At 41.1% G+C, this 27,436-nt stretch overlaps 1 long non-coding RNA gene across 9 annotated transcripts in view; it reads right to left on the bottom strand.

Annotated features, from left to right (window-relative positions):
- LOC116593017 overlaps positions 1 to 27,436 on the bottom strand; it is a 225,731-nt gene that overhangs the window by 107,566 nt on the left and 90,729 nt on the right. Inside the window, exon 7 of one of the 9 annotated variants that reach the window (XR_004286704.1) lies at positions 17,921 to 20,715. The exons of the other annotated variants lie outside the window; for them this stretch is intronic. This is a non-coding gene — a long non-coding RNA (uncharacterized LOC116593017). Of the gene's footprint in view, positions 1 to 17,920; positions 20,716 to 27,436 lie in introns of those variants that run through there. 9 annotated transcript variants of the gene reach the window in all.

Raw genomic sequence — 27,436 nt, 5'->3', positions numbered from 1 at the left:
CTATTAAGGGGAGCCTGAGTGGTTCATTCAGTTAAGCATCTGCCTTCCACTCAGGTTGTGATCCCAGGGTCCTGGAATTGAGCCCCATGTAAGGAGAATCCCTGCCCAGCGGAGAGCCTACTTCTCCCTCTCGTACTCCCCATGCTTGTGCACATGCACATACACACTCTCTTTCTCTCTGTCAAATAAATAAATAAAATCTTAAGAAAAGAAAATAAACCATTAATTCTAAGAACAATAACAAAACTATTAATCGTAATCCATTTCCACTATCAGGTATTGCCTAAAATGTTGGAGGCAGAACTCTCAAATTTGGCTTTCTCATTTCCCAGCTTTGTAACATGAGTAGGTTACATATCCCCTTTGTATCTCAGTTTCTTCATCTGTAAATTGGGGATAATAACAACATTATGTTATTCAATGGGTTGTTGTGAAGATTAAATGAGTTATCATACCTAAAGTATTAAGAATGGTGCCTAGCCAAAAACGAGTGCTTATATTCATTGGGGCAACATTAACTGCTCTAACAAATAGAGCTAAAATAACTTTAGCTCAATGGTTCAAACACAGTAGGTATTTCCTCCTCATTAGGCGACATTCCAAGGTGATCTTGGTCAATTGGGGCAACTTTTCTCTACGTGGCTTTACAAGGATCTACATTAATGCATTCCTGTTATCTCCAATATAAGGCTTCTCCATTCCTATTAGCCAGAAAAAGGAAAGAACAGAGAGGAGTGTGTATGGGAGATTTCTACGGGTCAGACTTGGAATTAGAACTCATTATTTCTGCTCATCTTCTATGGCTAGAACATATCACATGGCCACACCTAACTGCAAAGGAGCCTGGAAAACGTAGTCTAGGGAATGGATTTTAGTGACCGTGCAGAAAACCTTGCTAAAGTAATCACTACTATTGTTCTCATTATTACCAGCTTTCTGGCTTGGGCTCTCATCTTCATGCACCTGGCAAGTCACAATAGCTTCCTCACCAGTCTTCATGACGCCAGACTTCCTCCTACCCAAACCCTATCTCCACACCAAACACAGAGTTATTATCTAAAATCCAAATCCAATCATCTTACTCACCATCCCTCAACTGCCAATTTAATACCCTTCTGTGACTTCCCACTGCCTCAGGGTACAAAGTCCTTGCAGTTCCTCAAGGCTCCAGTCACCACACATCCCTTTGATCTCACCTCCAGACCCTCCTCATCTTGCAGCTGGCATGTGTGACTGGACACTGGAGATGCCAGTGAATAAGGTCAACAAGATCCTGCCCTAGAGATATTTTATTTTATTTTATTATTTATTTATTTATTTGACAGAGAGAGAGAGAGAGAGCACAAGCAGGGGGAGCAGGAGAGGGAGAAGCAGGCTCTGCACTGAAAAGGGAGCCCAGTGCAGGGCTCGATCCCCAGGACCCTGAGATTATGACTTGAGCTAAAGGTAGACGCTCAACGGGCTGACTGACTGAGCCACCCATGTGCCCCTAGACTCTACATTTTAGTGAGGTGACCAAAACCAGTAAACAAATGAATATACAATATTAAATAGTAAAAATTATGGGGAAGAAAAATAAAGGGTAAGGAAATTGAGAGTGGTGAGCTAAATAAATAGATAAATAAGTAACATCTTAAATTTTATAGACAAGTGAAAATCATCCACAAAGAAATACACTGTGGACTTGATCTTCACTATAGTTACACACACCCCTGTGACTGCATATTACAGAAGGGTTCTTATCATTGACCTATACTTGTGTTCCTTTGAACTTCTATTATGACCACTATTCACGGAAACAATATAGAGCAATAAAGATTGCCTAATGTGCTATTTGTGTGGGATGTTGACACAATGATATAACTTATTTTTGCCCACTGGGGAGTTAGAGTACAAAGGGCTCGCTTTTTTCCCCTACAATCTTCTATGCAAAAAAAAAAATTCAACATAAAATATTTAATAAAATCAGATTTTACTTAAGTATGCAAAGTGTATTTTTTTTAATTGCTGTATTTGTGATGTTCCTGTCACTTTACTGTACTTAGATCTTCAAATTCAGGAGATGCAAAGTTAAGGATTTTCTTGTAGATGCTATTCATTTAATCAGGGTAAGCTGCTCATGCCAGACTAAGAACTAAGAACATGGGCACATGACATGATGCGAGATCCACATAAAGTCATGAATTTCCTCTCAGAATCTTCTACTTAAAAACTGGACTTTTAATTCGTGATAGCAAAAGAAAGTTGCAAACAATCTAATTGTCAAATTGTTGGAGGAGTTTTAAATAAAAACTGGACTATTGTAGTGTCATCAAAACTCAAGTTCTTATAAAATACTTAAGAGCATGGAAAACTAGGTGTGATATAAAACCAAGTGAAGAGGCAGAATGTCAAAGAGTGTAAAAAATGTGGTTGCACGAGTCTGGTTTAGAAAACTCAAAATTACCTAAAAGAAGTCAGCTTTACAAAATTGTCAGAGGCCCAGAGCCTTCTACATTGCTACTCTTCTTTCCTTAACCAGTGACTTCCAAACCGTTGGCTCTAGGTGGTTGCTTGAACTCCATCTGTTATACCTACATCCCAGCCATCAAAAAAGGAAATGGGTTGGGGCATCTGGATGGCTCAGTGAGTTAAGCCTCTGCCTTCGGCTCAGGTCATGATCTCAGGGTCCTGGGATCAAGCCCCACATCGGGCTCTCTGCTCAGTGGGGAGCCTGCTTCCTCCTCTCTCTCTGCCTGCCTCTCTGCCTACTTGTGATGTGTGTCTGTCAAATAAATAAATAAAATCTTTAAAAAGAACAAAAAAGAGAAAACAGGAAAAAAAAAAAGGCATACCTTGCATGGTAGACAGAATAATGGCCTGCTAAAGATGGCCATGTCCCAACCCCTGAAACTCATAAATGTTACCTGACCTGGAAAAAGGAACTTTGAAGATATAACTAAAGATCTTGAGATGGGGAGTTTACCCTAGATTATTTAGGTGGGCTCAGTGAAATCACAAGGGTCCTTATGGGGGCACTAAAGGGTGAGAGAGAAGGAGATGTGAGAGTGGAAACAGAGGTCAGAGTGATGTGAGAAAGGAGCCCTGAGCCAAGAAATGCATGTATCCCTTAGAAGCTGGAAAAGGCAAAGAAACAGTCCTTCCTAGAGCCTCCAGAAGGGACACAGCCCTGTCAAACCATTTTAGGCTTCTGACCTCTAGAACTGTAAGATAAGAAACTTGTGTTGCTTTAAGCTCCTAATATTTTGGCAATTTGTTGCAACAGCAATAGGAAACTAATACACACTCTCTTAACTTCCCAAGGAAGAAGGTAAACATAGATAATAGGGCATAGTTCACATATTCTGCTACAATGCTTTCCTTTTAAGAGGATGTAAATATATATTCTAAAGGAAATAGGTTAATTGTGTTTTGCTAGAAGTCTTTGGTTGCAAAAATGGAGACCCAATCCCAATTCTAAGTTACATAAATTTAAGCAAGGGGAGAATAGGTTATTTATAATATATCTGAATCTCACCCCATTAAGGAAGAAGTAAAGGGTAAACTGTATATCCACAGGGCCTGTAACCAAGGACTCCTCCAATATCAGCCCACCCCCTTCTCCCCCCGCCCCCACCGCTTTTCTCTGTTTTAGTTCATTCCCTTCTACTGAAGATGGACCTTACTCATATGATGAGAATCAAAGCAGTGGGCACCACTGGGTCACTCAGTCCACCTTAAAGACCTTCACCTGATCGTTCATTCACTTGCCATGTGTTTATTGAGCACCTACCCTGTGCCAGACCAGTGAAGACAGGCAAGTCCCTGTTTCCATTCTGGCAGACGATACAGATAACAAACAAATACATAAAGAAGACCCTAAGAGAGCAGAATCTTATTTGTCATTGTTCGTTAAGTATGATGATGGAAATATGCAGAGAGATAAAATGCCGAATAACCGGGGAGACCACTTCATACTGGGTGGTCAGGGAAGGCTTCTCCAAGAAGCTGACATCTAAGACTCCAAAGAGAAATAAAACACATGTGAACACAATCCAGGGGACAGCAAAAGCCCAAGATAACTTCTTGAGGCAACAGAAGGGAAGCCAGCATATCCGGTACCAAGTGAGCAGATGGGGATAGTAAAAGATGAGGCCAAAAGCTACATCCAACAGAGCTTCATTGATACCTCTTGGTTTTTCTAGGAGAGTCCTCTTTACTGTTTCCCCACCTTTCATATTAAAAGCCATCCCAGGTTGGAGGATACATTTTTCAGTCACCTTGCCTAGGCAGCTACAGGACTCAGGATCTCCTAAGAGAAATGGAAAGGTATTGAAAAGTTTTAAGCGGGGCTATGCAAGTCTGATTTGTACTTAATATCACTGGAAACCAGAGAATGAGTTAATAAATGCAGTCAATTAAATATGTCTACATTGGAAGTGTTGATCTTTTAAAGATAGAAACCAATATTGAGATAAAATTAAAATAGGTACAATTTGTGACTTAGCATAAGGCACAGATATACCCTCCTCATCCTCATGAACACGCAGACCTTCATACCACCACTCTGTTCGCTATTCTTCCTCCTCTTAAACCCAGAAGCCCCTTCTGAAGCAGCACGTAGCTCCCGCTTTCTGGGTCTCGTAGCAACTTGGCAGCACCAAGCTGCTAGGCTGAAATCCCAGCTTCCGAGGATTCATGCAGTTTCAGCCACAAATATTTACCTTACCTGGCTCCGGGGGCTAATTAAAAGGGTAGGGCTCCATTCCACTTGGCTCTCCCCTAAACTGCTTTCAGAGTCAGAAGCAGCTGCCGGACAAGAGTGACAGCCTCATAATTCATCTCCACATCCACACAGTGACTCCTTCACCAATGTCCTTTTCGAATGAGGAAAAGGGTCCATAGCCATCCCCTGCCCTTGCCGCTCTCCTACTGGATCGGAAACTGCAGCTCTGTATAATGATTTCTCCTAGAAGCCGAAGTTATACTTAGCAGCGCATCTATCATCCAGCTGCCTCTGGAAGGGAGAACCTCAGGGTCAAAAACTGAGAATTCATTATACTAGTTAGAACACCGCGTTTCAACACAACTGTTTATTCTTATTGTAAAAATGGCACATGTTTACTACGAAAGATTCGAGAAGGTGAGGGGTGCCTGGGTGGCTCAGTCGGTTAAGTGTCTAACTCTTCATCTCAGCTCAGGTCTTGATCTCAGGGTCATGACTTCAAGCCTGGCACTAGGCTCCATGCAGGGTATGAAGCCTACTTTTAAAAAAAAAAAAAAAAAAAAAAAAAGATTCAAGAAGGTGAGAATCGAAAAGTCCGTTTTCCCCTCTCTGCTCCGTCAGCCCTTGTCACAGACCTCAATGAATGACTTTCTCCTTGGTAACTTCTGTTACCAGTTTGGGCCATTTTCTATGCATATACATGCAAATAGAGAAGTATTTATAGGCATTTAACTAGGTCACCCTAAAGGTTTTAAGTGATCTCATGATAACAAGCAAGTCCAGATTTGATAAACCAGTGAAATGGAATCACATCACAGCTCCCTCACAGGAACTGAAGAGTCAGCTCTCCTTGCAAAGCAGAATAGCTCCGTTAATCCTGGTTACAATTCAGAACAGGGTCAAGATACCAAATGGGAATCACCAGGTCCAGGAAGAAAACAGAGAGGAAGTGAGATCACAGCTCTGAAGACAGACTCAGAGCTTGAGTGGGGGGTGAAAATAGATGGAGAAGCTGGAAATCTAGTCTGAGACCAGGGCTCAGAGGGCAGGGTCTGGTCCAGAGGGGAGGTAGCACCATGGGGTCCACTGTGGTCACTGGGGTGATGAGAGGTAGAGTCAGAGAAAGCAGAAAGGCAATATGGGGTTTCCTTAGAGGGAAAACGGATATATTGCTGGGAAAACAGAACACATCCACAAAGGAAGAGGAGCAGAGGAAGGCAACAGGCTGAAGGTATCTATCTGGGGACTATCTGCCTATCTGCCTATCTGCTGAAGGCAACAGGCTGAAGGCATCTATCTGGGGACTTAGAAGGCTCAGGTAGATGAGTGAGAGAGAAGTAGAGAGAGAAAGAGAGACGGAATCTCCCTCTGAGGGGACTTTGAATAGAAATTCTGACAATATCATATACTGCCTTTCAGATGTCTCTCTTTTGTATTTTCTGTGGTGGTAAAATATACATAATACCATTTTAACCATTTTTTAGTGTGCAGTTCAGTGGCACTAAGTACATTCACTTTGTTGTACAACCATTACCTCCATCCACCTCCAGAATACTTTTCATCGTTCAAAAACTGAATCTCCGTCCCCATTAAACCCCACTCCCCCGGCCCCTGGCAATCACTATTCTACTGTCTGTCTCTATGCATTTGATGACTCTAGGTACCTCATATGGGTCAAGTCATCCAATATTTGGCCTTTTATGACTGGTTTACCTCACTTAGCATAATGTCTTCAAGTTTCAGCCATTTTTTTAAAAATTTTATTTATTTGTCAGAGGGGGAGAGAGAGAGAGAGAGAGAGAGAGAGCGCACAGGCAGGCAGAGTGGCAGGGAAAGGCAAAGGGAGAAGCAGACTCCCTGCAGAGCAAGGAGCCAGAAGTGGGACTCGTTCCCAGGATGCTGGGATCATGACTTGAGCTGAAGGTAGCCACCCAACTGACTGAGCTACCTGGGCATCCCTTCAGCCATTAAAAAAAAAAAAAAAAAAAAAGATTTATTTATATTTTTAGAAAGAGAGAAGAGGAGCAGAGGGAGAGAGAATCTCCAGCAGACTCCTCACTGAGCACAGAGCCCAACACGTAGCTCCATCTCACAACCCTGAGATCATGACCTGAACCAAAACCATGAGGCAGATGCTCAACCAACTGAGCCACCCAGGCGCTCGAAGTCTCATTCCTGTTAGAGTGTGTCAGAATTTCCTTCTTTTAAAAAACTGAATAATATTCGATTATATGTAGCTATCACTTTATCTACTCATCCATTTACTCATGGACACTTGAGTTACTTCCACCATTTGGATACTATGAATAATGCTGCTACAAATATGGATAGACTTTCAAGTGTTTTTCTAAATACAATATTTCAAGCCATGAAAGATGAACAGAGGTTTTTCATTTGCTTGTTTGTTCTTTTCTGTGTGTTTTTCTTTAAGCAGAGAATGGCATTCCTGGGGGAGGGAAAGCATGGATGAAAGTGTGGAAGGGGGAAAGACAGCCTGACCAACGAAGGAGAGGAGACTCCGTGGGGCAGCAGTATGAAAGGGGGATACAGTGAAAGGTGAGGTAAGAAACATGACTATGTCAGGTCATTGAAGCCTGAAAGGACAGAAAATAATAGAATATATTCATCACCCAGTTGTGTCATATCACAATATTTTGCCATATTTTCTTTTAAAAACCTAACAAACAATATTCTGGAGATGACTGATGCTTCCTGCACCAACTGTCATCCCATTCTTTAACTCTCCTTCACAATGGCACCCATTTTCCTGAATTCCAAGTTTCATTTTTTCCATGTTTTATGATTTTACTACATATGTATGTCATGTGTTTTCACGCTTTTAAACTTTATTATTATATGAATGGCATCAAGCTTTGTATACAGCCTTTCCTAACTTCTTTCTTCATCAGCATCACATCATAGAGATTTATCTAGATTATTTTGTATTACTAGTCCATTGTATGAATATTCCACACTGTATTTTCCCAGCATTACAAGCAATGCTACAATGAACATTCTTGTATATTTTCCTTGTTTACACATGAGAGACTTTAGGCTACTAACCTAGATGTGGAATTGCTGGTTCTAGAGTAATGTGGACCTTCAACTTTATTTGTAAAGTCAAATTGCTTACCAGCAAAGTGGTTGTATTGATTTATACTTCCACAAGCAGTATACAGTTGTTTTCATTTTGCCCTGTAATGGCTAACAATAAATATTGTCAAATATCCACATTTTTTAAAAAGTTGGTAAGAGAGAACACTAGTTAAGAGCCAGATTTTTTTTTTAAAGAGTTTATTTATTTATCTGACAAAGACCCCAAGTAGGCAGAGAGGCAGGCAGAGAGAGAGGAGGAAGCAGGCTCCCCACGGAGCAGAGAGCCCGATGTGGGGCTCGATCCCAAGGACCCCCGGAGCTGAAAGCAGAGGCTCCAACCCACTGAGCCACCCAGGCGCCCCTAGATTTTTTTTTTAAAGACTTTATTTATATATTTGACAGACAGAGATCACAAGTAGGCAGAGAGGCGGAAGCAGGCTCCCTGCTGAGCTGAGAGCCCCATGCAGGGCTCGATCCCAGGATCCTGGGATCATGACCTGAGTTGAAGGCAGAGGCTTTAACCCACCGAGCCACCCGGCACCCCAAGAGGCAAATTTTTTAGCAACACGGTTGGTGTCCAAATCCTGGCTTTATCATTTACTAGTTGTATGAGCTTAGGTCCTGCTTTCTCTTTCTGGAAGAGGAAAGAGACAGTAGTACCAACTTCATGCATTTATTGCAAGGTTTAGGAGTATTAACAGATGGAAAGCATCTGAAACAATATGTTAGTGCTCAATAAATATCATCCCTGTGTCAGAATTTTGAACTGGCCATTCAATTCTTGTTTTCTGTGAACTTATTATTCCTTTCTTTATCCTTCTCATATTGATTTGTAGGTAGTCTTAAAATCTCCTGAGTAATAATCATTTGTATTTATATGTTCCAAATATCTTCTTTTGGCCAGTGGCTTGTCATTTCAGTTTTTATGGCATACTTTGTCATGAAGATTGTTTGGTTTTGTTTTTGTTTTTCAATAATCCAAGTTTTATTAGAGGAAAACTTCTAATCCCCACTTCTAGTCCACGCAATACTCCAATTTTGGCCAAAAACGGGGTGAAGGTTGGGGAGGATATCAGTTAGTCTAAGACCAAGATCCTAGCAATAAAATTGTCAAACTAATTGTCATGAAATTTTTAATCAGAATCTAGTCAACTGTATCCCTTCTATTTTTTTTGTTTAATTTTTTTCCTCACTTTTGTCATAAAAATGTTCTGAGATATTTTCTTTTCTTAAGGTTTTTAAAGTTTGCTCTTCACATTTAGAATTTTAGGATTTAATGCACCTGGAATTTAATTTTGTGATTAGTGTTAAGAAAGGAATTTTTTTTACTCTATTTTTCCACGTGAGAAAAAAAATGTTTTGGTATCATTGATCTAATTTTCAGTGCCACTTCTTGTCTTTCTATATATGTTTAGGCTTGGTTTTAGCTTCTTTGTTTTACTCCATGATTCTATTATTGTTATAATAATAATAATAATAATTATAATTATTATTATTATTATTACTATTTATTTTACCTGCATCAATACTATAACACATAATACTACAATAATAATATTGTAATTCCTTACAATAGCTTTAATATTAATCTTGCCATTGTCGCCTTGGTTGAGCTAATTCCTTTCCCTTTATGGTTCCAGGTTCAAGTTGGCGAAGAAGGATTTGTGCGAGACCTTGGGACATGGAAGTGAAGGGAGGCTGTTACGCGGTGAAGGTCTTCACAATTAGGTGGACTGACATACAAACACGGAAGTAACAAAAGGATTCCAACTTGCCCTTGTTCTCTTCTGCACTGCATTCAGCTTTTCTTCCCAACTGCTGGTCCTGCAGCTCCAATTGCTGGTCCCGCGGCTCAAGGTCCTCTACCAGACACTTGGCTAAGATCCAAAGACAAGGGGCTGCACAGAAGTGATCATTTTGCATAGATCTCTCCCTGTGAAACCTTGGTAACTGGGTGTGCTTGACTTCTTAGATTTCCCTGTCATCTCTGTCTTGTCTACCCATACCTGTCCTCCTAGACAACTGCATAAAGATTCCTCTTTAATCCTCTAGCTTTTCCTTCCAGACCTTCATTCTCCCAGCTCCTCCCAGAGCTGTAAGGTCCACTTCCTAGAATAGGCCACTTATGTCATTACACTCACTGCAGCTTTACTTTCTGGACTGAACCCTGACTGACACACTGTATATGCTAGAGTGAGCCTTTCCATTTTGGTCTTCTTCAAACTTCTTTCTCCTTTGCTCTTCCATATAATTTTTTGAATCATCTTGTCAAATATACCAAAAAAAAAAAAATTGGGATTGTTTCAAATTTATTAATTTGGGAGAACTGGCATTTTGAGGCAATATTTAATGTTTACAAAATTATTTATTGATGTTGTATGGTAATGCAAATTATTTTATATTAATCCTGTATCTAGTAACTAGCTACTACCTTATATTTGTTCTAATTGTTTGTATTTTCTCTTAGCTTCTATAAATGTGATACTATTCTTATGAGTTGTGATACTTTTGCTTTTTTGTTGTTGTTGGTTTTTTTTTTTTTTTATTTTCCAGTCCTCATGGCTTTTCTCTTTCTCTCTTATTGCCCTGACTGGGAACTTCAAATAATGATTGGATGGAAATGGTGATAATTGGCATCTTTTCCTACTCTTGATTTTAAAGGGAATAATTTTAAAAATTTACCAGTAAATATAATGTTTGCTGTAAGTTTCTGATAGGTATATTTGTTCAACTAAGATAATCACCCCTGCAGGGGTGCTGGGGTGGCTCAGACGGTTAAGCAGTCATCTCTTGGTTTCAGCTCAGGTCATGATCTCAGGCTCCTGAGATTGAGCCCCATGTCAAGCTTAGAGTCAGCACCGAGTCTGGTTGGGATTCTCTCCCTTCCCTTGCCCCTGCCCCTGCTCACATGTACTCTCTCTTTCTCTCTCTCAAATGAATAAATAAAATCTTTTAAAAAGATAATTCCCCCTATAACACATAGAAAAAATATCCCCAAATATCCAATTCTTAAAAAAATGGTCAAAGACTTGAACAGACATTTCTCCAAAGAAGAAATACAAGTGGCTAGCAGGTATATGAAAAGGTGCTCAACATCACTAATTAGGGAAATGCAAATAAAAACCATAATGAGATATCATCTCACACCTGTTAGAATGACTATTGTCAAAAAAGCAAAGGTAACAAGTGTTGGCAAGGATGTAGAAAAATTGGAACCATTGCACACTGTTGGTAGAAATGTAAAGTGGTGCAACCACTATAGAAAACACTATGGAAGTTCCTTAAAAAATTAAAAATGGAACTACCATATGATCCAGCCAGCTCACTCCTTGGTATATTCCCAGAAGAAACCAAATTGGGATCTCTAAGACTTATCTGTACTTCCATGTTCATTATAGCATTATTCACAATAGCCAATGTATGGAACTATCCAAATGTCCACTAACAGAAGGATAGATAAATAAAATGTGGTCTATACATACAGTGGAATATTATTCAGCCTTTAAAAAGAAGTAAATCTTAACTTGTGCAACAACATAAATGGACCTGGAAGTTATTATGCTAGATGAATAAGTCAGTCACAGCCGAACAAATACTCCGATGATTCCACTTATATAAAAGTGTGGTTAGAAGGCTGGCTGGTTGCCAGGAGATAGGGGGAATGGGAAATTGGGAGATGTTAAATGAGCATAACATTAGAGTTAGACAAAAAGTGTAAGTTCTAGAGATCTTCTGAACAACATGGTATTTATAGTTAACAATATGGTTTGTGCACTTAAAATTTTCTAAAAGGGAAGATCTTGTGTTGTGTTCTTATCCCTCCAAACCCCTCCCCCCAAAACTGAAAGGACTCAAAGAAACTTGGAGGTGATGAATATGTATATTACCATGATTTGGGGATGTCAGAAAAGAATTTTTATGTCCAAACTAATCAAACTATATACATTAAATATGTGCAGATTTTTAGTATATTGGTTATGTATACTTCAATAAAGTGCAAAAATAAATAATTTTTTTTAAATGTCAGGCTTAGGTAACAGTGAAAGGGTAGAAATGTGAAAAGTGCAAAGAGAATCTGGGAAGAGATTTCCATTCACAAATTATGCCCTAAAATGGATAATTTACATTTGTTAGATCAAATACTGCCCGATTTTCGGAATAATTTCAAGTTTTGTGAAAGAAGTGTGTACAAAATAAAGTTTCTTATTTGTATTTTGTAATACAAAATTTTTTTAATATGAAAGAATATTACATTTCAGCAAATGATTTTTCTTCCTCTATTAAGGTGTTTTTCTTCCTCTATTAAGGTGTGTTTTTCTCTTGTTCTTTCTCTTTCCAGTTTGCTAGTGTGGTAAGTTATATTGATAGATTTTTTTTTCCCCCTAAGATTAAATCATCCTTGTGTTCCCAGGATAAACCCAGTAGTGTATTATTGTTTTTGTTAAGTCACTAACTTTGCTGAATTTTTTCAGAATTTATATCTTTGTATTTGGAAGTAAGTTAGACTTACAATTTTCCCTACTTTCCTTGTCTTACTTTGGATTCAACTTTGTGCCAGTCTAATAAAGTGAGTTTGTGGATTTTCTTTCTTGTCATACTCTATTCATTTCTCTGGAATAGTTTGTAGAATACTGGGACCATGTGTTCTTGTAAATTTGGTGAGATTTGCCTGTAAGAAACTAAATGTATCTTAATTCATAATGTGTGTAGATTTAATCACTGATTTAATGTCTTTCAAGGTCATAGGATTTAGGTCATTTATTTTCTCTTCAGTCAGTTTTAATAGAGTATAGTTTCCTAGAAAATGGACCATTTTGCTATTTCAAATTAATTGACATAAAGCTGTACATGACTGTCCCTTGTTACCTGTTTTAATTTCCAGTATATTTGTGGTTATGCTGCTTTTCAATTCCAATCAATATTCTTTTGGATATCTTTTTAATGTAATGCCATTATGATACTGGCCATAAGGAAGCCCAGTTTTTACTGGGCTATAATGGCCAATTCCTACAATAGCCCAGAGTCTGAAGTAGGAGTAGAAATAGAATGACCACTAGAACTATTTCCCTACAACTTCTATCTACTGTCCCTAATTCCTCCCTGTGAAATGCTTGGTTGTACATACGTAACCTCAAATGCTTGGTTGAACATATCCCTTAGAAGTTTGTACTCTTGCATAAATGCAAAATGGTGGTGGTCTATTTTCTCTAAGTGCTCAGTCCATTCAAAGAACAGAAGACAATAACTTATCTCTTCTGAAATGTATCTCTTGCAGCTTAAGTATCCTCAGTTTCTCTAATAGTTACTCAAAGACCCTGGATCACAAGCTCTTTGCCAGCCCTCCCCGTCTAGTGCTCCAACCCAGGGTACCAGCATCCTAAACTGATTCTTTTTCCAAAGGTGTGGTTTGTCAACCACAAATGAGTGTAGGATGAGTCCAGTATGACAGGACCCCTCCATTGTGCTCCCTAAAAGACACTGATCTTCTACTCACTCCATCACACGACTGACTCATGTTAATTTTGCAGTCAACCAAACATTTGGGATTATTCCACACATGCTGTTGAGGAATCTTTATTCCCAAGTAATATAGGAGCAAAACTTCATTATGTAATTTCTTAGTCTACTAATTTACAAAGAGAATTTAAAGCATATCTGAGCTATAAGCAAAAACCCTTGTCAGCAAGGATGGAGAAGCTAGCAGGCAGGCCTGTCCTCTGCAACACAGAGGAAGAGATTTCCCTTTCTAAAGGAAGGCATGCCAGCGGGGTCCTGCCACAGTACAATCGCCATGAGCAAGGAAGGAGAAAGAATTACCATTTATTGAGAACCTACTGGGGGCCAGATCTTTGTTAGGTGTTCTACATACATTATCTGAACTTTAATCCTCATAACAACACTGAATCAGGGTGTAAAGATGTAAATAAATAAATGCCAAATAAAAATATCCCTATTTTATTTATGAGAAAACCAAGACTCAGAGCATGACCTGCATAAAAACGGAAAAGCAATGGAGCCTTGTTTGACTCTAAAATCTGTGTGATTTCTTCCACACGGCCAGCCAGGAGTGAATAAATGTGGGCGGAGGCATCGAGCAGCCAGCAGCAAGGGCACTTGTGTCATGCTTTATAGTTTAGTGAAGGATTTTCACCTACATTAACTCTTCTAATTCGACCCTCCTAACATCCTCCTGTGGTAGGCAGAGCAGGTGATACAATCTCCATTTTACCAGTGAAGGTATCAGCACTGCGAGAATCAAGTGACCTACCCAAGGTCACCCAACTAGCCAGGGAGGTTGCAGGACAAACCTTAACCCCAGACTCCCCGTCAGCAAGTGCCACGTGAGAACCACTCCTGGCTGCCGTGTAGGGTAAGGAGGACATCAGGGCCTGAGCAAGTGCTTATGACTGATGTGGATGTGGGAAAGGGAATAGCTCAAAACACAAACCTTCCCAAGAAAATGTAATGCTCTGTTATTAGTTTGTAATCATCTTAAGGCTTCCGAAGGCACAGAAGGAGGAGAGCCCTGATTAATGGGCAGAGCAACTCAGGGCAAACAATAATGCTGTTTCTTCCACACAAGGCAAGGCTGCCTATTACCACTGACAACACTGGTGACAGCACTAGATCGTTGTGCAGAAGGGCTGTAAACCTACTGACCAGTGGCCCTATCCACGTTCATTTGATTTTTTCAGCAAAGCCAGAATCCTAACACAAAAACAAAAAACAAAACTCAAAATGAAATCAAATGTGTTCATTTCACAATCCATTGAAGACAGGTATATGTAACATTGGTCAGCTGTGCACGGAACATCGGTTTAACCAGTTCCTTCAACCCCACTTAAGTCAAGCACCATCTTATTCAAGCCCTCAAAATAGAGGCTTTGTCTGTTAATGGCCATTCACCTGTGGGAACCGGTTTCCCCATGGTCCCAGCTGGAGACCACAGGGGAACTGGGAGGTTCTCTTTTTTTCCTGTGCCACCACTTTCTGTCTATTGCCCTCTCTCAAGCCTGGCTGAGAAAGTGTTCTCCTGGAGGACCCTAAATTTCCAGGGAATTCTACATGCCCTCCACACCCAAGCTGGCATCTTTACCCATCAACAAATGGTGGACACCTGAAAGTTCCTTAGAGTTTTGGTTCTTCAACCAAGACATTACAAAATCCGGGAGCAGAACCTGAGCTTTTCTAGTGCTTTCCAAACCTCACTGTAGTTCAAGTTCATCCAAGCACCTTAAAAGAACATACAGATGGGGGCACCTGGGTGGTTGAGTTGGTTAAACATCTGACTCTTGATTTCAGCTCACGGCATGATCTCAGGGTCTTGAGATGGAGCCCAATGTCAGGCTCTACACTAGGCAGGAAGCCTGTAAGATGTTCTCTCCCTCTGTTCTCCCCATCTTGCACTCATGTACTCTCTCTCAAAAAAAAAAAAAAAAAAAAGATAGATGGTTGGGTGGATGGATATCTTGACTGCTCTCAGAACAGATTCTGCTGCAGAGAAATGTGTTAAACCATATAATGAGGATGCCATCACAACACGTCAGCAAGATGCAAACTATGGGAAAAAGAGATGGAGAGCTTGTAGATTCAGAGACTTGAGAGACCTGACAGCCAGTGTGACATTTGAACTCAGCCGATTCTGATTTCAAGCAAACACAAGGTGAAAACAACACACAAAAGCAAAAGAAAATCCGGGACATTTGGAAGACAACTGAAATTTTGAACATCATTTGGGTATGTGATGATATCAAGGAGTTTTTGCTCTTTTCTGTTGAGATGTAATAATGGTATTGAGGTTATTTTTTAAAAAGTTTACATGTGGCAGAGAAATGTACTGAAATATGTTGATAATATTTGAGAATAATGTGATGATAAAATGATATGATGCCTAGAATTTGCTTCAAAAATGAGTAAACAGAAACCTAGATGAAGCAAGGCTGGCCATTAGTTGATAATTATTGCAGCTGGGTATTAGGTTCATGGGGGTAAGTGGGGTTCATTATGTTTTTTGGTCTACTTCAGTATATTTTTGAAAATTTCCATAATAAAATTTCTATTTCCCTAAATTTGTGAGCTGTTGTATTTCTCCACTCCACCCCTCTCATAGGCACATTCATATACCGAGGCCACCTATTTCAATGTTAATTCAATGTTTATTCCCCAGAGAAGAAAAGGGACGTGGGAGTAGAGCCTTCTTGTACTGCATACAAACACAACTCATTTCAGAGTTTCTCCTATGATTTGTACTAGCTCTAGACTGAGGCATGTAGAAGAGCTGTTCCTAACATCAAATTAGTCTAGTTACCTCTGAAAGACTAGTCCCTGTCCTTTCAAATTAGAACAGTTTATTTCTTTCTCCATACACTGCCATGCCTGTAGTTTATGAGCTTCATGTGTTTGGGGGTGTAGGGGGGGGCCCACCATGTATAGTTGTGCAGGTTGTTTCAAACACAAGGAGGCACCCTTCACATTGTCAACACTGTAGATGTGCATTTTTATGATGACAGCTGTCTTGCAAGTTGTAATAAAATGTCTTGTTCTAACAAAATCCGTATTTCATCATTTTTCAATTGATGGCAGCAGGGGGACTCTTTTTCTAATTATGGACCCACCATATGGGGTAGCAGTGGACTCAATCTGCCTGACTATCTAAGTATGAATTCCTTTCCCCAAACCACTCATTGACTTTATAATCTTCATAAGTATTACTGAAGAGCCCTGAGCTTATGCTTCTTTCTTTAAAAAACAAAAGTTTTTTTTTAAATTTATTTTTTAGATAGAGACACCATGAGAGAAGGAACACAAGCAGTGGGAGTGGGAGAGGGAGAAGCAGGGTTCGCACTGAGCAGGGAGCCCTGTGCAGGTCTTGATCCCAGGACCCCAGGGATCATGACCTGAGCCCAAGGCAGATGCTTAATGACTGAGCCATCCAGGCACCCCAAGCCTCCATTTCTTTATCTATAAAATGGGATGGTAAAGTCCAGAGCATTGTTTAAAGCTTTAAATGCATATGAAACAGTGCCTGCCAAGTTGTAAGCCCACAATCAGTGTCAGAGATTAGCTATTATCTCTGTATCTACTCATACAGATCTAATTTTATGAGGGGGGGGGGATCTGAGTGTGTGTGTGTGTTGTGTCTTTCATAAATTCATCAAATAAGTTATTGGAATGGATTTCAAGAAGACTACATCCATTATCTTACTAACTCAGACTATTTTAAAAAGAGGACATTTTTTTCCTAACCACCAAGTTTTGAAAGATGCCGTAAAGTTCATGGTCCAGGTAAGAAGCCAGGGTTTATAAGCCCTTCTGCGCACAGGAGCTACATGTATACACCGATCAAGAGCTCTCTGAAAAGATATTCTGGGGTTTTTCCATCCTGCTAACTGCTTGGCCTGTAAGCCTATAATGGGAAAAGATCCAGTGGGAGTGGCCAGCCACAAAAGGGGTATTACCCCACAGGCAGAATAGAGTCAAAATGCTTCAAGAGGTTAAAAGTCTATTTTTAAAAGGAAAGAACACAGAGTATGCCTTTAACTTGTGTTAAAAATAAACTCAGCTGCCTCCTTTACACTTCCCACCCCCTCCCCCTCCTCCCATACCCTGCACTGCCCATAGGGAAGAAAGAGTACTAGTGTTTCATTTTGTTTCTCCTCATGAGTTTTTCTTTTCTTTTCTTTTTTTCATCTTTAGCCAAACATGAGCTACTTGGTTTTCAGTCCGCAGAACAAGTCACATTCTCTGTCAAAATTTCCTCAGGGACCCTCAGGAAGCAGGTTGGATTATCATTTAGAACTACCACGTCAGGGGCCTAGGAAAAAATCCACGCAGAGATAAACAAAATGGATCCCTGCCAGCTTTCCCCCATGCCTGGGAAGTGTCTGCAGGGGAGGTCATCCAGGCAAGAGGGCCTTTCAGGGAATGCTATTTCATGTTGAGGTTTAAGCACAGGATTTTCCTGGGGCACAGTTACCCTTAGAAACTCTGCTTTGCTGAGTTGCTTTCAATAAGTTTCATTAAACAACCACAAAAATCCTATAGATCAGATGTGCCAGTTTTTGTTCATGAAAGAGCTCATCTGTAGAGCAGAAAAGCTGCTCTCTGGAGGGAATAATCTTGATTTCTTAATGAATGTAGACGGTAGAGGGATTTTGAGACCCCAGTGGGAGGCAAAGATGTTGAAGAATAGAGAGAGACAGGTCTGTCTGTACACAGGACTGATATTTCATTGGGGGACAGCGGGAGGATGAGAAATGAAGGGGTCACTGGGAACTTGTTTACTTAAAAAGATTTTTATTTTTTTAAAGAGACAGCCCTTAGTCAACATAAGATAAAGCAAAAAGCAACAGAATTTATTTTAAGAAATAAAGGTCTAGTCTCAGGTCAGTCTCTACCTTGAAACACCACCTCAGTGAAGGCATTCACTTCCCTTTCAGTTTCCTTTTTACAAAATGAGATCCTTGCCTTCTTAGATCTATTCTTGAATAGGAATAGTGTTAAATTATATACAATGGGTGAAAACAAAATATTGTATCAGAACATTTAGCAAGTTTAAAATCTCAAAGCCCATATGGACTGATTTAAACATCATTCAAATTTAACAAAGGAATTTTGATGCATGTCTGGTAAGGTAGAAGGGAAATTCTATGAGTAAAGGTTGAGGTCATGCCAATTGTTTTCCATTTTTCACAAAAAGGAAACACTCTAGTGCATACCTGAGGGCACTAGCATCTAACCAAATATGCCTTGAAAACAGAGCACAGGTAGAGTGTCAGGTTCCTAGCGGGAATGATCAACCTCTGAGGCACCATGAAGTTCTGCAAGGAGTCTTCTACTCCATATGCTCAACAGACAATACTGATATTCAAACTGGATAGTTGCAAAATATATGCACCTATTTTTCAAATGTATATGGATTGGTTGTGATTAATAAGATATAATTGATAAATTATAAATTCATTAATTTTGGTTCTGTATTATATTTTAATAAAATAAAAACTCATCTTAAAACATTAGCAAAATCAAGTAAACTGTCAGCATATGTTTTTTCTTTTTTTTTTTCAGCCCTGACCATCATGGATTTATTGGTATTAATCCATACTGATTAATTTGTATTAAGTTGTACTTATTTGTATTAATGTACTTGCACAAATGATTTCCTTTCCTTGATCTCTACTCTATACTGTGTCTATATTTTACAAAAGCAAAAGCCAAAATACAGTAAGGGTAATGGATAGGAATGTGTATAACAAGCCAATATTAAAACATCAGGACTGCCTCACATCTGATACTTTTCATTTCAGCAAACACAACTTCCTGATTACTCACTAATGTTTCTGATGACTCAATTACTGTTGAAATGTGTATCTGATTTTTTGGGTCATTCGTACATTTTTGTATTGAGACATAATGGACATGTAGCATAATAGTTGTTTAAGGTGCACAACACAATGATTTGGTATTTGTATATACTATGAAATAACCACCACAGTAAGTTTAGTTAGTGCCCATCACCTCGCATAGTTAGCAAAATTTTTATTTTCTTTTTTTAAGATCTCATTTATTTATTTTAGAGAGAGAGCGCGGGTAAGCAGGGGAAGAGGCAGAGGGAGCCGGAGAGGATCTCAAGTAGACTTCCTGTTGAGCATAACAGCCTAATGAAGGACTCAGTTTCATGACTCTAAGATCATGACCTGAGCCAAAAATCAAGAGTCAACCACCGAAGCACCCCACAATGTTTTTTTCTTGTGATGGGAACTTTTATCTACTTTCTTATCAACTTTCAAATATAAGTCCAGTATTGTTAACTCTCAGTCCAGTATTGTTAACTCTCATCACCATGTTGCACATGGAAGTTTGTACCTTTGACCCCCTTCATCCGTTTCACCCACTTCCTAGCCCCTGCCCCTAGCCACCATTCAAAATACATTTCTTGATCAACCAGTTCTGAAATTACAACTTCTCTCAGCTAGGAACTCTGGAACTTAATATTTAACTTTTTGCCTTAAAAGGGCCTCTGCTACGTTAGTTCATTAAGAAGGTAATGGGACAATGGTGCATGTCAGTAACTCAATGCACTGCTCTGAAAGTGAAGAATCAAGTCTACCACAGAAACACTGCCGTCTGTATCCATTTATTTGTGCTGTTCCAGGAAGGACTGAGGTTGTCTTACAAAGATGGATACAATTCAGCGAGATACAATCCACTAAAGATAAATGAGGGTAGGCAAGGAAAGAAAATAGAATAGAAAGTGCATGGCCATGGTGAGGTTAGGACATCAAAGGCATGCCTTGAAAATTCTACATGTTTCCAAGCACTGAGCAGTTTGCCTCTGCCCTTTGTACACAGCCAAAGGAAAAAGAAAACCATTATCGGGTACATAATTCATATTACTTGTTAAATAGATACAGATTGGCTTCTCACAAGAAGACCAACTCTTTCAGCTGGCAAGATGAGAGAAAATTCAGGAAGGGCAGCATCCCCAGAGCATACTGTTGCAAATAGATCAAAAACTGAGTTTTAGCCGATATCCTCATGCCAGAATTTGAGTCAGTAATTAATCCAGTACAGCCTTTCCAACATTTGGTGGAAATTATCTTTGCCTTCTTATGTGGGGAATCAGGCAGAGAAGAGTGATTTGCTTCTACTTCATACACCAAGTCGATTACACAGATAAAAATAGAAATAATGTGTCCTAGCAAGATGTAATGCTCAGTCCCGTCTTACCTCCAGATGTGTTTCCAAATTATGATCTTTAAGTATCCTGGAGAACTCTGCAATGGTGACCTTTTACCCCACTTTATTTTCTCTTACATTGTCCAGTTGCAATTTTCCCCATTCTGACTCTTAGCCTTGGTCACATGGAGCACTCAGTGAGGTCGAAAAATGGAGGGCCTCTAGGAAGGGAGAGTCTGAAGAAGACATTGTAGAACTAGATGAAATGGCAAAGCTGAGACTCCTGGGGACACACTGTGGAGACAGCCTAGAATCTGTCCCTGAAGTCCAGGTCATGAACTCAGGACCAGACACCTCACTGCTGACTGAGAAGCCTAGAAACGAGTCTGGGTACATTCCCTCTCCCTGGCCGCCAGCAGATCATCAATCCATTTAAACTCCTGAAGCAGACATTGTGCATTGAGTACCTTCCAGGCACCAGGCACGGGGCTCGTGCGAGGGAAAGAGAGGCAAAAGGTATAGACCTTGCCACCACATTCAGTTAAGCTGGAGAGTCATATGGTGGTTACACACACAGGCTCTGGATCCAGTTCCTGAGTCCTACCTCCATTTTTGCTATGTCACATGTCACCAAGGACAAGACAAACTCCTAGGGCTTCAATTTTACCATCTGTAAAATGGAGATTAGCAATTACTTTATACAGATAAAGCTTAGAACAGTCCTGGGCCTGGCTTCCACCCCCCAGACCACTGCCTCCTCCTGAGATACTTATCTCTGTCATGGTGACCAAAATTGGCTCTGCATATGCTATTCCAGGCACTGTCCAAAGCATTTGACACGTTTTAATTCATTTCATCTTTTTTATAGCCCTATACAGAAGATACTACTATTATATCCATTTCATAGCTCTGAGGCAGAGGGCTTCAGTGCCTTGCCTAAGGTTCTCAGAGAGGCAATATAAAATGGTCATTACAGGGGCACACTCTGGGGACAAACTACCTGGGCCCTCCCTAGAAGTTGTGTGACCGTGAGCTAATTACTTAAACTTTTCTGGGTCTGTCTCCTGCCTGGAGACAGGTTTCAATCCATTCCCCATCTTTCCCATGACTTCTGAGAACTACATTTCAGTAGTCCTGAATGTCTCGTTAGCTGAGTGTCGCATTAGCTCAGCCAACAGGAAGCACTGGTAGAGAGAAAAGTCAGGGTGTTTCATTCCCTCTCTGTTTGGGGCAGCAGCTGTAGCATGGCTGCATCTCCTCCTGGGTTCCAATTCCTTCTGTTCCTCTCTGGGTCCAATTCCTGTGGGGCAGCCCCAGAACCTCAGCTCTGGTGACATCACCTGCCCCTTGCACCCCACCCCCATCCCTTTAACTGGCAGCAGCAGCTTCCTACTGTTGTTCCTTTCCAGGCTGCCTTGCCCACCTATCTGCCTTTTGTGCTCTTGCAATACCCTTGTGGTAGAGCCCTGTATCAAGTTTCCTCTAGGGAGCTACTAGAGTAGCATCGGTTCTCCCGATGGACTATGACGGATACATTTTGTGGGGGGCTGTTGTGAAATTCCATGAGCGAATACGTTTCAAGGGCTCGGAACAGAACCAGACACACAGCAAGGGGTAGCTATTCTGGGACACACAGCCAAGGCACCAAATTCCCTTGCTTAGGATCTTAGGGAGGAGATCTAGAAGCCTTCAAGGATGAGATGAGTGGAAGTAAACCAGGCAAAGCAACAGGGAAAAGTGTTTCAGGCAAGGGGGTCAGAGAGCTGAGTGGCCAAGCGGTAAGAGATAGCAGGTGTCCTAAAAACCACGAAAGGAAAGAGGATCAGAAAGACTGGAACACGTGGACAGCACAAGGTGAGGGGAGAGTCTGAGAAGAAGAATGAGACTGGATGGGAGAACAGAGCCAGACCATGTCTTTTAAATAATGTTAAGGGTGTTAAAGTTGTTTTTAAAAGGAGGCCATTAGGGGCGCCTGGGTGGCTCAGTGGGTTAAGCCTCTCACTTCAGCTCAGGTCATGATCCCAGAGTCCTGGGATCGAGCCCCACATCAGGCTCTCTGCTCCACAGGGAGCCTTCTTCCTCCTCTCTCTCTGTCGGCCTCTCTGCCTACTACTTGTGGTCTCTGTCTGTCAAATAAATAAATAAATAAATAAATAAATAAATAAATAAATAAAAAAGGAGGCCATTAGACCGAAGTGGCTCTAAACGCCAGGGTGATTGACATAAGCAAACCCAAACCCAACCCTGTGAATGCCTCACAGTTCAGAAATCGAAACCTAAAGACGACCAATCACAAACTGGCTCTAAAGATAGAGCCAATCAGATAATTCCCTTTCTTTGCTTCTGCACCTGCTCCATGTAAGTCCTTCTCCTGGCACCTGTGGGTGGAGTGCCCGGAACCGTTTCCAGTTTGGGATTCTGGTCCAATTTGAATGGATTTTTGCTCAAATAAACTTTAGAAACGTCTACTATGCCTCGGTTTATCTTTTAACAGGCTTTGACCTGAGGATAATAGGAAACCACTGGGGCATCTCAGTTAGCAGAGTGACACAACTGAATTTATGATCTAAAGAAATTTCTTTGGCTGTAATGTGGGAAGTATATGGGGTGGGAAGGAGAAAAGAGAGAAAGGCAGGAAGAGCTAATAGGAGGCCACTGCGTGTGTCCACTGAGGAAGCCATGGCTCGGACTAGGCGGTTGCGGTGAAGTTATTCAGGAGGTCAGAGGGATGGGACAGGCATGGGATTGGAAGTGGTAACCAAGGGAGAATGAGGCATCGAAAAGGGTGGCCGGGTTTCTGAGCTGGGGAAATGCACACAGCAAGCAGCACAGCATTGTCACGGCTTACACAACCCGCAGCCAAAGCCCGGCTCTACCCACAACTAGCTGTTGAACCTGGGGCCTGGTACCAGATCACTCTGGGTTTCAGACGTGTGGAGTGGGGAGGATAGCCGTCCCTTCTGTCCTGCGCTCTCGCAAAGGTGAAATGAGGTAAAACATGTCAGATGCTTGGAACGGAGCCTGGAATATCACGAGCGCGCTGCATCTCGGTCACTGCTAGAGACGAGGCTCTCAGGGGAAGACATAATGTCAGGGGTGAGAGCATCCTGAATTTAGATCAATCATGCTGACTATGAGACACCTACGGAATCAGAGAAAGAGTTCCGGTCGAGAGATAAAGTGAGGATGGATAGGTTTATAGGGCGCACCCAGGGAAAGGTCAGTTTTTAAGTGACAGTTTCAGAAAGACAGACTGTGATAAATTGTGATTTGTAACAAGAAATATGTATTTGGGCCCATTCCTGATACAGACCTCCTAAAACCATCCAAATTTCCTGCAATGAGAGTGATCTAGGTGTCTTTGGTGATGTTACGGGATGACATTTGGAAAGCACCTAAGGTGGGGGGCTGCTTGCCAGTGGAGCCAACAGTATGATTTGAGGTTTAGACCTTTCAGTCCTACCTCACCCCCAACCCCGACCTTTGGGGAGGGGGTGGGGCTGGAGGATGAATCAAGTGCCAATAGCCAATGATTCAATCAATCATGCCTGTGTAATGAAGCCTCCGTAAACACCCAGAAGGACAGTGTTTGAAGAGCTTGGAGATGGGTGTACAAGAGGCAGTGCTGAAAGAGGACATCAGCTACCTCCATTCAGACAGGAAGGAGTCTGTCCTTTCTAACAGATTAAGTTCTTTCCAGCTTATGTCTTAGCTCAGACAAAAGATCCTTTGGGCAAAGCCTCCTGTGATGGGAACACAAACTGCCCCCTCAGGCAGTAAGGACTTACCTGAGCCAGGAAGACCAGAGTAAGTGACCCCAAGACAATGATCGGCCTGACCTTTATTGCCACCTGCATGTACTCACTGACCTTGGTCCCACATTTTCCTCATAGAAACCTAGGAATGTTCTCAGCCCTACAGAGAGACACTGGTCTGCTGTCTTCCCAGTGTTGGCCTCACTGAAATAAACCCCTTTCTCGTTTCACCCCTGCTCATTTCTCTACCTCTGGATTTTATCTGCTGCAGGTGGCTGAACCTCTTCTGCTGGGGACCCCCTGAGCCAGGCACTCTGGCACCTGTGTGCCCTGACCACAGTGCTGGGAGACAGGGCACCTGCGAAGGGCCCGGAAGCTCTGCAGCTCTTCCCACATAGCTTGCCCTTGCAATCTCTTCCATCTGGCTCTTCCTGAGTTATAAACTCTTACAAGAAACTAAAAATCTAGTAAGTAAAATGTTTTTCTGAGTTCTGTGAGCCACTCGAGCAAATTAACCAAGTGCAAGGAGGGATCTGTTGGAACCTCCAATCTATAGGCAGCCGGTCAGAAGCACAGGTGACACCCTGGGCTCGTGCCTGGCACCGGGAGTTGGCAAGCAGGGGGCACTAGGACCAAACCCTTTCCTATCGGATCCCACACCATCTCCAGGTCCATACTGCCAGAATTGAGTCGAAGTGTAGGACACCTAGCTGGGGTCAGAGAACCGCAGAGGCGTGTGAGGGGAAAATCCCACACCCTGGAACTGGAGTCAAGAGTCACGGAGGCCCGGGAGGGATGCAGGGAAGAGTAGTCCGGCAGTGGCTGCAGTCCAGTTGTGAGGGGAAAACAAAGGCACCATAAAAATAGCAGGAGCTGGGACTGAGAGTTATTGGTGTGACCTGGGGTCTTCACTTATCCTCTCCAGCCAGGGGTCATGTGACATGGTAGCGAGAAGCTCGTCCCTGCGGAGCTGTAACAGAGCAAACAGCAGACATCCATGTCTGATCTTCTGGGCTAACCTTGGTGGCTGGAAATGACACAGCCCAATTTTTCTGGCCATTCCACTGAACCCCTGATCTTTTTGTTCATGTGACAAACCAGACAGCCGATATTCCTACTGAGTACAAACAGCTGCTATGATTGAGAACAAGCATGAATGTGGTTATCTGCCTTCTCCTGTACGTACACACAAAGCCATCTGTAGGCCCTCATCTCCTTTCCAAGGTCCAAATAACCCTTCGAGTAATTGTAGCCTTAGATTTTTGTTTTGTTTTGTTAAAGACTCTGATTCCAGAAGGTTGTTCATATGTCACACTTATTAAAATCCCAAGACCTGGCCCCAAGCCTCACTCCCAGGATTCTGATGACAGTGCCAACATTCTCTTAGCCCCAAAGACGTTTTTGCCAGAAGACACCAGGAGGATTACTCTGATTCAATGCAGAAAGGTAGTGAAACCGTTTTATATTCTTCCAAGCATAAGCAAAGGGAGTTGTTATTTTTATAATCATCAGAGATTTCTACTACATCACTTGGGGAAATAGTGATTAAAAAAAAAACTGTACTTTTCTTTGGAATTCTACTCCCCACAAACTTTCATTAACATTCAGCTGATTTGAGAAAAGTTCAGCATGAAGCTTCATACAGCACTTTGGCACAAGAGTAGCTGTGCCTTTGGAATAACACGATAATTTCTTACTTTAGACAAAAAGAATTTCTTTGGCAAAATGAACCTTTTTGCCAAACATGGACTGGTTCCATTTCTCAACCCTCCATTCTGGGTTGCTGAACTCCCAGAAACTGAAAAGAACGTATGAAACAGCATCCAAACCATCTTGGAAGGGACTAGGAGAGAAACCAGAACTAAGGCTGACCAGTGTGATAGCTAGTAAATGTTACTAAGTTAACAACCTCCCATTTATCAATAGTTAAGCAATAAAAAGGGAATATTCATGAGGTTTTTTTTAAAGCACCATGAAAAAGAAGATGTATTAGCATAATTGACTTTATTATGCAGCAATAACATGAATGGCAATCCACTCTCGTAGAATATTTGTGTTGAAATTAGGAAATGGTAGCACATTCACACACAAGAGCTAATGGAGGCTTTAAATATAGATTATATCCCATCTGGCTGACAAGAGCCTGCCTCAACCCATTAACCAGAGGACCAAACCAAAGAAGGGAAACAGCTCTTAAAAATGCAAAAGAGAAAAGAGATTCACTTGGAATTTTATCTGGTAAAGTATCAAGTCATAGAATCAAGTCATCTGTTTCATGGACTATTTTTATAACTCAGATGTTAATTTTAATGCTGTCTTTAGATGCATAAAAAGAGATTTTTCTCCCTTTAAACTTGAAAGACTTTTGTCGAAGTAGGAACCTCATAGCTCGTAAATGGCATTTGGTTGTTGAAAGTAATTTTGACAATTTGGCTTTGACATTCCCTACATTTGCACAATAAACAGTGCTGCTGTTTCTAGTCTTTCAAAGCCATTTTAAATTCTAGCCCATGGGGACCATGTCCCCTTCACATTCTGCAAGAATTACGTTTTGCACTAACTGAACAACAAGCTTATGTTTACAAAACAAAATTATTTTTTCAAGTTTCGGCTGTGCTTATTAACAACGTAAAGTAGATATTTCTCAAGTCAACATTTCCTCTTTGTTTATGGTTGAAGATCTTGACCACAGGAAAAAACAAAATCTCCCCATGAGCACAGAAAATCACCCCACACAGAAATCTCTCTTCATAACAATCCCATAGCACACCAGCCATCACAATAACCAATGTACTCATAGAAAGTCAACAACGGCTATTTGCTGTTGATCCAGTTCCTCTATTTACGAGATTTTTGTGACATAAATAGATCAGAGAGTCTTGCAAAATGTGTATTTATGGTTGAACATTTATGCATTTCAGAATTTGTTTGGAGTACTGAGGCATGCTATCCTGAGTGTGTTGTTTTCTTTTTGCTCAAACTCTGCTGAAAAACAGTGAACAGGACAAAGAAAATTTTAATCTGGGCCCTGGGTTAATAGGGAAGGTCACTTCCAGGTCTGAGGCCAGTGGGGCTTTCATTCTCCTTGACGGGCTCTCCAGAGAAACTAACTCCCAAACATTAATCAGATCTGTAGGCCCTCTGCTTAAAAGTTTCCAATGGCAGGGGTGCCTGGGTGGCTCAGTAGGTTAAGCCTCTGACT

The sequence above is a fragment of the Mustela erminea genome, chromosome 6 (assembly GCF_009829155.1).
Source record: "Mustela erminea isolate mMusErm1 chromosome 6, mMusErm1.Pri, whole genome shotgun sequence".
Classification (NCBI taxonomy): domain Eukaryota; kingdom Metazoa; phylum Chordata; class Mammalia; order Carnivora; family Mustelidae; genus Mustela; species Mustela erminea.
Note: the sequence above shows the minus strand (reverse complement) of the source record. Positions and strands in the feature narration are given on the sequence as shown.